Raw genomic sequence first — 15,716 nt, forward strand, 5'->3', positions numbered from 1 at the left:
ATTCTGGATTCTAAATTTTCTAAGACAATATAAATATGAGCTTATTTATATGAAACAAAGAAAACAAAATGGTTCCATAAGTATTGCACCCTTCATTTAAAGTATTTTCATTTTAAACCATATGATTTATACTCATGATCGTGATTCCTTTTGAGTCTGAGATTGGGAAAATTGTGGCTCCAGTTTAGCTTGCGCAAAAATGTTCATGAACCCTCACTTCAATAGAAAAATCTGAGTATGGTGGCATATATATATATATATATATCTGTCATCTCATTTGCAGTGGAAAATATAGCTAAGAGGATTGTTTTCTAAGACAAAGTATGAAACCTATCTCAAAACCAGAATATAAAAATAATTGGATCTGCTCAAACAGAAAAGTGTGGCAGAAAAATGTGGGACCTTTACATCAAAGACCAATCTTACCGTGCATATATGGTAAGAACTAAATTTGCATTCTTAACTGCCATATTACAGAGGCATTATTAGCCTTATATGCAATTAGATTCAGTTTACTTTAATCGGAGATAAGAGTCTCAAAACTTTTGTGTCTGGGATGGCTTTGAACCCTGGTCCTCAGATCTTGGTCCTCTGAGTAGTTAGGATTACAGCTGTAATCCACCAACCTCCAGCATATGTTTTGCTTTTTAGACTCCCCACACGAAAAAAAGCATCAGAGACTTGTCTTACTGGGCCTAGCTTATTTGTCTTCCCATGACAATTAGGTCCATTCATTTTCCTGTAAAAGACCCGATTTTGTTCTTTGACCTGGATGAAATATATATATATATATATATATATATATATGTACAGTATATATAGAGAACTCTGATTGTATAATTCCCCTATGTTTATACATCTTGTGTGTTTTCATTTTGAAGAATTCCCATTTAGGGGGCTGGGAGTTTGGCCTAGCAGTAGAGTGCTTGCCTAGAATGCCTGAAGACCTGGGTTCGATTCCTTGGTACCACATGCATAGAAAATGCTGGAAATGGTGGTATGGCTCCAGCCTTGAAAAAGCCCAAGAACAGTGCTCACGCCCTAACTTCAAGCCCCAGGATTGGCAAAAAAAAAAAACAAAAAGAATTCTCATTTAGCACTTCTTGTAAATCAGATCTCATGGTAGTTTTTCAGCACTTATTTGAGAAAGTAAATTTCTGAAGAATAGCTTTGCAAGTTTTAACATATTTGAGTGGCATTTTCTTCGGTTGCAATGGAATATACTAGAATTCAGTCTGCAAGTTTCATTTGTTCCTAAATTTTTTGCACAAGAATTTCTTTAAATTTTCCATTAGAATGCTTTTTTGTGGGTGGGGGGCAGTTGTGGGGATTGAACTCTGGGCCTGGTCACTATCCCTGAGCTCTTCAGCTCAAAGCTACTTGAGCCACAGCTCCACTTTCTAAATTCTTAATTTGATTAGAAAAAAATCAGACCCCTAGCGTACAAATTCATGAAATCTCCTAGGACATTGTGGAAAAACAAAATCTGCTTTGAACAGTGGTCCACACAGAGCAAGTCAAAATATTAATTACTATGCTCATTCCAGGACTACATTGATAAAGCTGGTTGAAAGGTTCCTTAATTGTACCTTTGGTCAATAGCATGCTTAAAATGAAATCAGTCTTCCAACCACTTGACTTTAAGTGACAATGATTTTCTGTTTAGAAACACTAAAGTAAAAATGGCATTTTGCTTACAAATATAAAAGTACCACAATATCATTGCATCAATCCAGAAATTATCAAGAGAATATTGGATGGATAATAAATACAAAATTTACTTTACTCTTTGGCTTAAATCACAAATTATTTGCAAAGATAGCAAAAAGATGCCACTATTGAAAGTCTACATTTCTACCATTTCCTGGTGAATGTTTTTGGAACTTTGTATGAGATAGTTAAAAAAAACATTCATATATTGTTGCTACAGAGCCATTTGAATAACCTGGGTGGTTTTCCTTTTGGACACTCATTCATTTGGTCCTGTGAATATCATTGTAGCAACAAGATCATAAAGGATCAAAAATAATTCTTACACATCATGAAATCACAGAGCTTTAAGACACAAATTGGCAAAGCCATTGATTCTGCTCTGAACTACAGAATATCACTAATGAAAATTAGTGTCTGTAGCTGTTAAAAGTGTAAATTAAGATGAGTGATGCAAAGTAAAGAGCAAGAGCAATTTAAGCTGATTGGACTCATTGACAACCTGTACTCTGGGACAACCTGTACACTAGATCTCCTTGCTTATCTACTTAGTGATAAAAATCCTCTATACTACTGCTTTTAAGAGTTGGTAATAGCAACCCCATTGATTAGAAGCTAACCTTATTTACGGAGGGGCAAAACTTGGCATACGAATCTCTCCATGTGTTCAGTCAAATCGAGTCTACAATTCTCTACAAGTCTTCCCCGTTAATCAACACTGGAGATGCTTAATTGTGTAGAGACATTTAGTTTTCTAATTTGTCTTCCACATGAACCCATGCCAAAAAGAAAAAGTAAAATCCAGATCCCTTGAGAAGCAAATTAGGCCCAGAGAAATTTCATTTCCCTATCTAGGATATAAGATTTATCTATAAACCCATGGTATTACAATGTATTTGTTTTCTTTGGGAGACAGGAGGGAAATGCATTTTGGTGAAAGAAGTCAATGATGTAGCTAGAAATACAGGGAAAATCATAAAGAAAGTAATATTCCAAATGAATAAGTATACTCATCTTCTCCAAAAGATTCACTTTGGGGAAGAAAACCTTTCCTCACTACTACTGCAAAAAAATATCTGTATCAAATAGATGGGTTTCATGACAATAATGGAGAACATTTTCAAGAAAGTAGAGGTAAACTGATGTAAATTCTGGCAGCAATTTAATAGAACAATCCCAGAAAGGTAAGCTGAGAGCAATACCTAATGAAGAAGAAAGCTTTGTGGGGAATTTTGCAAGATCTGTCGACAGAAATATCATTCTGGACTTGAGCGTAATGCAAGATATCCAAGTCTTTGTTCTATGATGCACCTGCTTAAAAATAATGGCATGTTCCAATGCACTCTTGCCACTGTACAACTAATGTATGTGAAAAAAATTTAAGTATTTCATTACATTGGTGTTGGTGGCTTGTGCCTATAATGCTAGTTACTCGGGAGGCTGATATTAGAGCTTCAGTTCAAAAACATATGTGCAAGGAAAAAGTCCAAAGGAAAAAAATGTTGATTTGGAGGAATGGTTCAAGTGGTAGAGTGTCAGCCATGAGAAGCAAGAACATGCACAAAAGTCACACACACACACACACACACACACACACACACACACACACACACACACACACATACAGCCTGTGCGCTGTCCCCGAGTTCTTCAGCTCAAGGCTACTGCCCCACTTCCCGTTTTCTAGAGGTTAATTGGAGATAAGAGTCTCACAGTCTTTAGTGCCTGGGCTATCTTTGAACCCAAATCCTCAGATCTCAGCCTCCTGTGTAGCTAGGATTACAGGCGTGAGCCAAAGAGCCCAGCTACCAACCCAAGATTTGCATGAATTGAAAAATAAGAAATGACTAAGTACAGGCTTATATGGTTTATATCTTGTTGACCTACATCATTTTCAGAATCACTTCTTTAGCTAACCCTGGGAATAAACAAGTAAACTCTAGAGCTCAGAACCAGCCATGCTACAAGCCAAATATGTCATTGCCATTATAACTATTGTCAACCACATCACCTTGAGGAAGAACACACACACAGTTAGAAAAATAAAATATGTCCAATGAGGGGAAGAAAAGATTCAGTGTCAAACAATTCCACATCGTTCATTACTATCCTATTAAGCAGTTAAAAACTATCTTTGGGAATTAATTCTGACAGATACCTTGTTTTGTGGTTGAGTTTAAGGAATGCTACGATTCCTAGGATTCTTAGGCCACAAAGTTGGCACCTAAAGAGACAGAGATTTTTTTTCATTTCAGCTAAACTCCAAGATCATCAAAACACACTATATTTTAAGATGCTTATTTTTACTGGGAACTAGGTACTGACACAAGTACAAGGGGTAATTCCAAAATTGAATTCTCTCTCTTCCCATAAGAGCTCTTAAAGAGTTATTATTGATAGTCTTAAAGTGCTTTGTAACTTCCTGACGACTTGTCCTTCAATAACCTATTTTTCCTTTTTACCAAGTCTGTGCTCTAAGGAGTACTCTCCTCCTCCTCCTTTTAAGAATGAGTACACAGTAGCACAGCAATTAAGTTATAAGTGGATTATTGTAATCCCTGGTACACTGGTTCCAGATATAGGATCTTTAAAACTATTTTATGATACTGTCCAAAGTCTACTCGAGACAAAACAGAAATGAAACATTTTAGCAGAGGAAAAAATGACTTGTAAGAATGAGTGCTTTAATGATCTGTTGAGTATCAAAGCATAGGTATGTTCATGATAGTGTACTACAGGTGATGAGTTCAAATAAAATTCTAGATGGCATCATTTTCTCTTCTTGATGAAATCTCCATAGTTTATGGAGCTCATTAACTTCTGTTAATGTAGTCTTCAACTACATTCCCATCTTGCTTTTATTGAAACAATTGATAAAGCCCATTAGGCCTGATCTGTTTCCAACTTGCAGCTTTTCCATTGAGACAGTCTTTTCTTTTAGGGTAGATACTGCATTCTCTTTTATGACTGAATGCTTAGCACTTCACTCTAAGCAGCTTTAAACTAATAGGTGGAAGTGAATGCTACTAGAAGCAATTGTTTCTGTCCTTATCCTCGGAAAGCTACACTGTTGAAAAGAAAGGGGAATATGTGAATCATAAAAGTAATGTGGAAATTGAATGGACTTTACAAGAAAAACTAGAGAAAGTAAACACAGAAGAAAATGTATGAAAAGATGAGGGTGGGGCACATTACAATCTTACATGGAATCATAAGACGGGCCTTTGCACAAAAGTGCCATATCTGTGAAGTCTGACGAGAATCGAGAGAGATAATCACCTAGATATGGGAACAAGATAATTTCACAGCAAGTGAAATTGGTCTGAGAAGATGCAAGCCTGAAATACTGAAGATGAGTTTAGTATTCAGTAAGTCTGCAGAAGAATGAATATGAGAGGGATTACACCAGGATGAGATCTAATGTCACTCAAAACAGGTTTCAAAGATATATAATTTTCCTTAGAACTTTAGAAGAGTTTACCTTTACCCAACTCAAAGAAAACTTGCAGTTATCATTTAAATTGAGGAAATCTCTCAAGCCTAAATTAAAAAGTTAAAGCCAAGCAAATAAGAACATTTTATTCAGAAAATGTAAAACATCATTAATCACTTATAAACATCAAGGAATATTTTGTGACAAGCATTTAATTAATTAATACAATTTGGTCAAAATAAAATGTACTTATCTGCCAATTATATTTGTATTAGCTTCAAGTTGCTATTGTATTTGCCCTTTACATTTCCTATACAAAATGCAGAGCATGAAAGTTTCTCAATTAAATCTGCCTTTAATTAATGCATCTGAAGTAGTTAAAATATCATTTATTTTTCCCATTTTCACTTCCCATATATGCTACTCAGATCTTTTTTTTTACAAGCTATTTTTCACTTCCATAGTTGACTAAAAAATTTTATCTCACAGCATCATGTGTAAGGAATTTGGAATTCATAAGAGTGAAGCAAAACAGGATGATGATAACCTTTTCTGCAGTTCTAGATAAGATAAAGGAGGAGGGGGTAGGAAGGGAGAGGAGAGAGAGAGGCACTCATGATTTAGATTGTTCCTGATTTAGAAAACAAATTCTGCTGAAATCCTTGAACTTTTATGAAACCAAAGCTAAGATATACATATTTAAAACATTGTTTTCAAAGTAAAATATTTTTTCTTTGTTCATCTATACTTGCCATGAAGAATTATCAATTAATTCACCATTTTTTAAAGATTATACTTTTAAATGGGTGGCTACTGAACTGCCTTACAAAACTAACATTTTCAACCATTTCATGTACACATGACCTTAAACAAAAATGATTAGTAAAATAGTATTTAGCTTCTCTTAACTCTTTGAAGTGAGTTAACATTGATTCTTTAAATTTGGCTCACAGGACCACATTTGTGGACTCCTAGGATCAACATTCTTTGAGTGAATCTATAAGTGTCAGTATTTTAAGAATGTAAATAAATTATAGGCACAATATATATATATACATACTTCACATACATTCATTTTTCGAGTGTCTAAATTAATTAGAAATTACTAAAATTCAATGGTAAAATTGTATATTTTTATCTTTATAGTACCAAATAATATAAAATGGGCACTCTTAATATTGTTTCCTTAGTATATTTCTCATTTAATCTCCTTTAAAATATGACTTTGCAATTAGAAGACTATGCATACAATATGTGCCTGCATAAATTTCAAAATTTTTCTTTAATGAATTGTTAAGATGACCTAAATTATCTAAATTAAAGTTAAAAATGAACAAAAAGGGGGCGGGAGTACGAAGACCTGGGTTCAATTCCTCAGTACCACATACATAGAAAAAAAAAGCCGCAAGTGGTGCTGAGGTTCAAGAGGTAGAGCTTTAGCCTTGAGAAAGTCCAACGACAGTGCTCAAGCCCTGAGCTCAAGCCCAGGACTGGCAAAAAAAAAAAAAAAAAATGAACGAAACAATCACTTTGTGTCTATTTCTAAAAGACTTTTTCTAAAATAATTCTAACATATTTCTAACAAATACAGGCATGTATACATATCTATCATCTTGCACACGACTGAATTTACTGCTTAACTAAGATTTAAGCATGACTGATATGTGGTACTTTGAATAAGAGACAGGTTTTTCAAGTTTTCGACATTTTTTTTTTTTTGGTGGGTCATGGGGCTTGAACTTGGCCTAGGCACTGTTCCTGAGCTCTTCAGCTCAAGGCTAACACCCTACCCCTGAGCCTGGGCCTTATCCCTGAGCTTCTCAGCTCAAGCTACTGCCCTACCCTTGAGTCAAGCCCCACTTCCTGTTTTCTAGAGGTTAATTGGAGATAAGAGTCTCAGGTCCTTTTGTGCCTGGGCTGGCTTAGAACCTTGATCCTCAGATCTCATCCTCCAGAGTAGGTAGGATTACAGGCGTGAGCCTCTCATGCATTATTTTCTATTCTGAAATTTCTTGTATTTTCCTGGTTCTCTACAATAAATGTAACCTTTTACAAGAAAAAAAAATCTGGAAAAACAGCAAAATTCCAAGAGAAAAAAGCAGAAGCAAAGATAATAAGAAGATAGCAAGCACATCCATGCAGAGGACATTACAGATTTTAGAAAAGGCAAAAAGCAACTAACCCCATAGAGAATAGAAGGAATTGAGCCAGGAGGCATCACACCCCATACTCCAGTTGTTGACAGATGTGATGTGATGCTCATAAACAGGAAGAAAGAATGGAAAGCCACTGACCAGATCGTTAATATTGGAACCTCTTTTTGCTGCCCCAAAAGAAGAAAAGTCAAATTTGTACATAATTTATATGCTAAAGATTTTTCTGGGTGTTTTGTATGATTTTTATTATTAAATATTATAAACACTCAGTGAGGTAGGAAAGTCCCTGTTCTTACGACAGACAGGTCGTACAGGCTGGACATCATAAAGCTAAGTTTAATGCCTGTATATTATCATATTATCTTCCTATTTGTAAATGTAGATGACCTACTTATGGAAGGTTGTTGTCCTTTCTTAAGGAAGACACAACAGCCATGAGAGGACAGAAAGATCATGATAGAAAAGCATCAGCTATTATAATTTGGCAAGTCAGCTTTATGTACAGGGCTCTGTAAAACAGCTGCACTTATTTATTTTAATTGCCTAATTAGTCTTTTATTTCCATCTTGTTCTTATGTCCAGGCAAATGAAAAGGATTGGCACTAGATGATATGTGAGAAGAATAAATGATAGCTTTTGACTTGTCATTTAACAATAAATTGATGGTGATACGTTTTCAAAGACAATAGTTGATTCCCTTGCTTTGTCCTTAACTGGAACATCCTATCTGATTTATGACAGTGTTCAGTGGCAAGAGATTGAGTCCAGAGTCAAAACAGAGAAAAATAGTATGGTTCTCACATCAAGGAAGCTCTAGAATTGGAATTGCCATAAATTGGGCCTTAAGAAGGAACTAGAAGTTTATAAACCATCAGTTGAGATTCATGGAGGTAACAAACTCAGATCAAAGTCAGGTTAATGGATAAGAATACAGTTAGAGCAATTAACACTTAGTGCTTTAGATACAAGAAGATCTCCTACAGAGAAGAGGTTTCTTCCAGAAGGTAAACTTCACAATTCCTACCAAAACTTTGAGAGCCTGAAAGGCTCATCTCATAGCCCATGAATAAGAGTGGATGAACCTTGAAAGTGTTATGTGATAAACAGTAATGGTTTGTTAGAAGGACATCATTAAATCCAAGTAGATGCTTCAAAAAGCATACTCATCAAGAGTTGAAGAAAAATTTATAGATATCTATATAAACTCTACTTAGAGAAATAAACATGATGACTTGGCACCAGTGACTTTTGCTTCTAATTCTAGTTACTCAGGAGGATGAGATGTGAGGACGGCAAATATTTTAGATTTTATTTACATTGATTTTTACATCATATTTTAAATGTCATGTTTAACAAACAAGTATTCAAGAAGAGCATCTCTATATACAATCACTGGCACATTATTTCCACCATACTATTCAAAAAAGACTGGAAGTGGAGCTGTAGCACAAATGGTAGAGTGATAAGATTGAGTGACAAGGGACAGCACCTAGGCCCTAAGCTCAAGCACCAGGACTGGCATTTTAAAAAAGAGAGATTTTTAATGTATCTTTAAATATTACCATACCAAAAGAAGAAAAACATTTATCTTGCACTGATTTTTCTTATAAGAAGCAAAGTGTGATCATTTTCTTTTTTTCATATTTTTTATTATAATTAATAGAAGGGTTACATTATATTCACCAGATAGGAAGTGCATTAATTCACATACATTGATACCCTTTCTCATGTCTTGATCCCCATTTCCCTCCCTCCAGCCCCACCCCTCATCTGTTTTCCCCCCTTCCCTATCCAATTTCAAATAACCAAATACAAATAAATCCAATATATCAGATAACAAAGTGAGATACTGTAACAATATGAGATAACCAAGGGACAGCAAAAGAGATGAGAGAAAACATAGTACATTAAGGATAACAATCACTCATTATATGGCTTTTGTTTCTATATCCAAGAGGTCTTTTCATTTAAGGCCATGCTATATGGCCTTAAATATCAAGGTTTTGCTCTATTGCAAATCTCTGATATGAGAGCCCAAGGTTTCTACTGATTATGAAAATTGAGGAAAACCATTCAGCCTATGTTCCTTTGAGTCTGGCTTATTTCACCTAATATGATTTTTTTCTAAGTCTTTCCATTTCCTAACAAATGGGGTGATGATGTCATTCTTTCTCACAGCAGCATGGAATTTCATTGTGTACAATTACATCAACTGAGGGACATCTCGGTTGGTTCCATATCTTTGCTATGGTAAATAGTGCTGCAATGAACATCATTGTGCTAGTGGATTTAGTATGTCCTTGTCTCTGCACAATTGGGTAAATGCCTAGTAGTGGAATTGCTGGGTCATAGGGGAGCTCTATGTTTAGTCTTTTGAGGAACTGTCATACTGCTTTCCATAGTGGTTGAATGAGTTTGCCCTCCCACCAACAGTGTTGTAGTGATCCCTCCTGGCCACATCCCCTCCAGCATCTGTTGTTATTAGTTTTCTTGATCCTGGCCATTCTAACTGGAGTGAGGTGGAATCTTAGAGTTGTTTTGATTTGCATTTCTTTTCTGACCAGAGATGTTGAGCATTTCTTCATGTGTCTATAGGCCATTTTTGTTTCTTCTTCAGAGAAAACTCTCTTTAAGTCTCTGGCCCATCTTTTAATGGGATGGTTGTTTCTTTGGAGATTAGTTTTGGAGTGATTCAATTTTTTGAGCTGTTGATATATTTTAGATATGAGGCCTTTGTCCGTTGTATGGTTGATGAAGATCTCCTCCCATTCTGTAGGCTTCCTATTTAATTTACTAACTATGTCCTTTGCCCTACAGAAGCTCTGCAGTTTAATGCAGTCCCACTTATCCAGCCTTTCTCTGATTTGTTGTGATTCTTGGTCCTTATTAAGAAAGTTTCAACCTGTGCCAAGGAGGCCTAGTGTATCTCCTATTCCTTCTTGTAAAGTTTCAGTGTGTCGGCTTGTACCGCGAGGTCTTTGATCCATTTGGAGTTCATTCTAGTGCAGGGTGACAAAGAAGGATCCAACTTTAGTTTTCTGCAGGTGCTTAACCAGTTCTGCCAGCACCATTTGTTGAAGAGGCTGTCTTTCTTCCATTCCATTTTTTTTGGCTCCCTTGTCAAAGATTAGGTGGCCATAGGTCTGTGGTTTAATATCTGGGTCCTCAATTCTATTCCATTGGTCTTCAGGCCTGTTCTTGTGCCAGTAGTAAGTTTGTTTTTATTATTATAGCCCTGTAATAGAGTCTAAAGTTTGTATTGAAATTCCTCCTGCGCTGTTCTTTCTGCTACGAAGTGTTTTTGCTATATGGGGTCTTTTATTATTCTATATGAAATTTTGGATTGCCTCTTCTGTTTCTTTAAAGAATGACATTGGGATATTGATGGGTATTGCATTGAATTTGTAGATAGCCCTTGGCAAGATTGTCATTTTCAGGATGTTGATTCTTCCAATCCAGGAGCATAGGAGGTTTTTCCATTTCCTCAGTTCTGCTTTAATTTCCTTTCTCAGTGTTTTAAAGTTTTCATCAAAAAGGTCCTTTAGGCCGACCAGCAGCCAAGCTCGCCTTCTGAGAACCAGAAAGGCGTGGCTCTGCCCTTGGAGCCCAGGTCCTCGGCTGGGCCCCGTCCCTGGGAACAGAGAGGACACCAGCTGGTCCAGCTGAGAGCTCTTGGAAACTCCCAAACTCCAGACCCTAGGCCCGGGGCCCACCCCTGGAAACAGCACAGGAAAACCAACCATCCGCCCAGCCCGCTGAGACTGAAGTGCACAGACCATCCCACGGCGCACTGTGAGGCCATCGGTTGTGCTGAGAGCTAGTCGTACAGGAGCACACAGCCTCTGGGAACAGGCTGAACACCTGCAAAAACTGCAAACTGACCTAGTCAGCAGCGGAATCAATTTGGTTGAGAACCACCGATCCCAATTCAAGTAAAGACCACCAGCTACCGACCACAGAGCGAACTACAACAATAGTTCTCAATGCCTAGGAGAGCACAAAGATGAATAACAACATACATAAATAATCAAATTCCCACACAAAGCCCAAAGGGAAACAAGAGCGAAGGATCGAGAGAGATGTTACCATCCCAAGACATGACACCTGAAGAGACACGAAATATGACTCAAATCAATGAGCTGATTTTGGAAATGAAGGTTGAATTCCAAAAACAAAAGCAAGAAATTTCCAAGGAACTCTTCGAATTCAAAAGACAAATGGAAGAAAAGTTCAATACCCTCTCAGCAGGCATGATCAGCTCAGTGTCCACACTTCAAGCAAAATGGAGGCATTAAGCAGCAGATTGAGATGGAGAATAGAACATCAGGAACAGAAGATAAAACACAAGAGCTGGAACAAAGAATCGCCATCTTGGAAAAATCAGTCAGAATCTACCAGAGACAACTCCAGGAACTGGCAGATGCAGCAAAGAAGTCTAATCTTTGTATAATAGAGATTGAGGAGGGTGCGGAATTTCAGGACAAAGGAATGCAACACCTATTCACCAAAATCACAGCAGAGAACTTCCCCAACCGCAAAAGGGAAAATACTCACATTATTGAAGGTTTCAGGACTCCAAACAGGCAAGATCCTAGAAGGAACTCATCTAGACATATCATAGTAAAGACACTAGACCCGAATACCAAGGAATTGAACTTAAATGCTGCAAAAACGAAGAAAGAGCTATACTACAATGGGAAAAAAAAATCAAATCACAGCAGATTGCTCCACGCAAACTCTAAATGAAAGAAAAGCTTGGAAAAACATCATTGATGTCCTGAAGACCAACAACTGCCAACCCAGACTGATATATCCAGCAAAACTAGCATTTACATTTGAGGGAGAAACAAGAATATTTCACTCCAAAGAGAAGCTTTATAAATACATGCACACTAAACCAGCGTTACAAAAAATATTAATTAATCGAGAACAAATTATAGAACATCAGGAACCCCCCATTAAGAAGAGAATATTTATAAATCACTAAACACAAAAGGGGGGGAAAGAGAGAGAAAGAAACTTAGAAATAAAAATAAATTATGACAATGGACACTGACCACTTCTCTATAATTTCCCTAAATGTGAATGGGCTGAACAATCCAATCAAAAGACACAGAGCAGCAGACCTGGATTAAGAAACACCACCCATCCATATGTTGCCTCCAAGAGACCCACCTCACTGCCAAAGACAGAAACAAATTCCAAGTGAAAGGATTGAAATGAATTTTCCACTCCAATGCACCAAGCAAAAAAGCAGGAGTAGCAGCCTTAATCTACGACAAAATTAACTTCTCAGTAAAATCAGTACATAAAGGTAGAGACGGCCATTACATATAAGTAAGGGGTACAATCCATGCCCATAATATTACAGTTATAAACATTTACTCCCCCAACACGGGAGCACCCAAATTCGTCAAACAAACTCTCTTAGAATTACAGAACAAGATAGACTCAAACACAATCATAGTGGGAGACCTCAATAGACCACTCTCAACAAATGACAGGTCAACTCAACAAAAATTAAGCAAAGACACCATCGACTTAAACGACACCATAATCGAGCTGGGCTTAACAGATATATACAGAGTCTTCCACCCAACGGCGAAACTTTTTACATTTTTCTCAGCAGCACATGGAACACACTCCAAAATAGATCATATAGTAGTTCATACAGAAAACTTAAGCAGATACAAGAGGACTGATACAATCCCATGCATTCTATCAGACCACAGTGGAGTCAGACTACTTCTAAACAATGCAGTCAAAGTCAAAAAACACTCAAACACTTGGAAACTGAACAACACACTTCTGAATAACTCCTGGGTAACAGATCAGATCAGAAATGAAATTAAAAACTTCCTTTAATGTAATGACAATCAAGAAACATCACAAAGGAACTTATGGGACACAGCAAAGGCAGTTCTAAGAGGCAAATTTATTGTGCTAGGAGCCCATATTAAAAAGACAGAAAAAGAGCATGTAAATAACCTAAAAAAAAACTGAAACACCTAGAGGAGCAAGAAAAAGTTAATTCTAAAACAACTAGAAGGACAGAAATAACAAAAATAAAATCAGAAATATCAGAGATTGAAATAAGATCTATTATACAAAAAATTGATAAATCAAAAAGTTGGTTCTTTGAAAGAGTCAACAAAATAGACAGACCCCTGGCAAGATTAAGCAAAAAAAGGAAAGGGGAGACTCAAATAAACAAGATTAGAGACCCCACGGGAACAATCACAACTGATTCCCAAGAAATTCAGTCCATAATGAATAGGTACTACTAGGACCTATATTCGAAGAAACAAGAAAATCTAGTAGAAATGGATGATTTCTTAAATAAATATAGGCTACCCACACTGAACAATAATGAGGTAAACAAATTGAACAAACCAATCTCTTACAACGAAATTGTGGAAGCAATCATGGAAATGACAACCAAAAAGAGCCCAGGTCCAGATGGATTCACTGCAGAATTCTACAAGACATTTAAAGATGAAATAACACCTATACTCTTGAAACTCTTCCGAGAAATAGAAACAGAAGGAGCAATACCAAACTCATTTTATGAAGCTAATATTACTCTCATCCCCAAACCAGGGAAAGACCCAACAAAAAAAGAAAACTACAGACCTATCTGTCTAATGAACACAGACACAAAACTCCTCAATAAAATATTGGTCAACAGAATCCAGAAACAAATTTAAAAAATCATACACTATGATCAAGTAGGCTTCATCCCACTGATGCAAAGCTGGTTGAACATTCACAAATTAATCAATGTAATACATCACATCAATAGAGCTAAGTATAAGAATCATATGATAATTTCTCTGGATGAGGAGAAGGCATTTGACAAAATACAATATCCATTCATGTTGAAAGCACTAGAAAAAATAGGAATAAGAGGTACATTCCTCAAAATAGTGAAAGCCATATATGAAAAACCTATAGCCAGTATTATACTAAATGGTGAAAGACTGGAACCATTCACCTTAAAATCAGGAACTAGACAGGGATGCCCACTCTCTCCACTTCTCTTCAATATAGTGCTGGAACCCTTAGCCAGAGCAATAAGGCAAGAAAAGGACATCAAAGGGATCCACATAGGGAAAGAAGAAATTAAACTATCCCTATTCGCAGATGACATGATCCTCTACTTGACTGACCCAACAAACTCCACTCCTAAGCTTCTAGAATTAATAAACTACTTTAGCAAAGTGGCAGGATACAAAATTAACCTTCAGAAGTCAGTAGCCTTCTTGTACACCAACAATACACAAACAGAAGGCCAAATCAAGAAAATGATCCCATTCACAATAGCCCCCAAGAGAATAAAATACTTAGAAATATACTTAACCAAAGATGTAAAGGAATTATTCAATGAAAACTATAAAAAGCCTAACAAAAGAAATTAAAGAGGACACTAGGAAATGGAAAGACATCCCATGCTCTTGGCTAGCGAGAACCAACATAGTGAAAATGGCTATACTGCCAAAATTGATACACAGATTCAATGCAATCCCCATCAAAATCCCAAAGATATTCTTTATGGAAATATAAGATAGAATCCAAAGATTCATATGGAATAAGAAAAGACCTGGAGTAGCCAAAACAATTCTAGGCAAAAAGAGCAATGCTGGTGGTATTACAATACCAGACTTCAAACTCTACTATAGAGCCATAATAACAAAAACTGCTTGGTATTGGCACAAAAACAGACCAGAAGATCAGTGGAACAGAATAGAAGACCCAGAAATAGAACCACATACCTATAGGCAACTTGTATTTGACAAAGGAGCCAAAGAAATACAGTGGAACAAACACAGTCTATTCAATTATTGGTGCTGGCAAAACTGGGCAGCCACATGCAGAAAACTAAAAATTGACCCTAGCCTTTCGCCATGCACAAGCATTAACTCACAGTGGATCAAAGACCTCAATGTCTGACTGGAAACCGTGAAACTGCTACATGATAAAGTAGGAGAGACACTGGAACTCAAAGGCACAGGCAAAAGATTCCTGAACAGAATCCCAGGGTCACAATAGATTGGAGAGAGACTCAATAAATGGGACTACCTAAAAATAAAAAGTTTCTGTACAGATAAAAACATAGTCGTCAAAGTAGAGAGACAGCCAACCAACTGGGAAAAGATATTCACCAACAATACATCTGACAAATGCTTAATATCCAGTATCTACAGGGAACTCAAGAAACTAATCCCCCCCAAACCCAATAAACCATTCACTAAATGGGCAAGGGAACTAAAGAGAGACTTATCAGAAGAAGAGCAGTAAAGCATAGCAGAAAATGTTCATCATGTATGGTCATAAAGGAAATGCAAATAAAAACAACCCTAAGATACAACCTTACCCCAACAAGAATGGCCAAGATTTTGAACTCAGACAAGGACAGT

The sequence above is a fragment of the Megascapheus bottae genome, chromosome 23 (assembly GCF_031878675.1).
Source record: "Megascapheus bottae isolate mThoBot1 chromosome 23, mThoBot2.hap1, whole genome shotgun sequence".
NCBI lineage: Eukaryota > Metazoa > Chordata > Mammalia > Rodentia > Geomyidae > Megascapheus > Megascapheus bottae.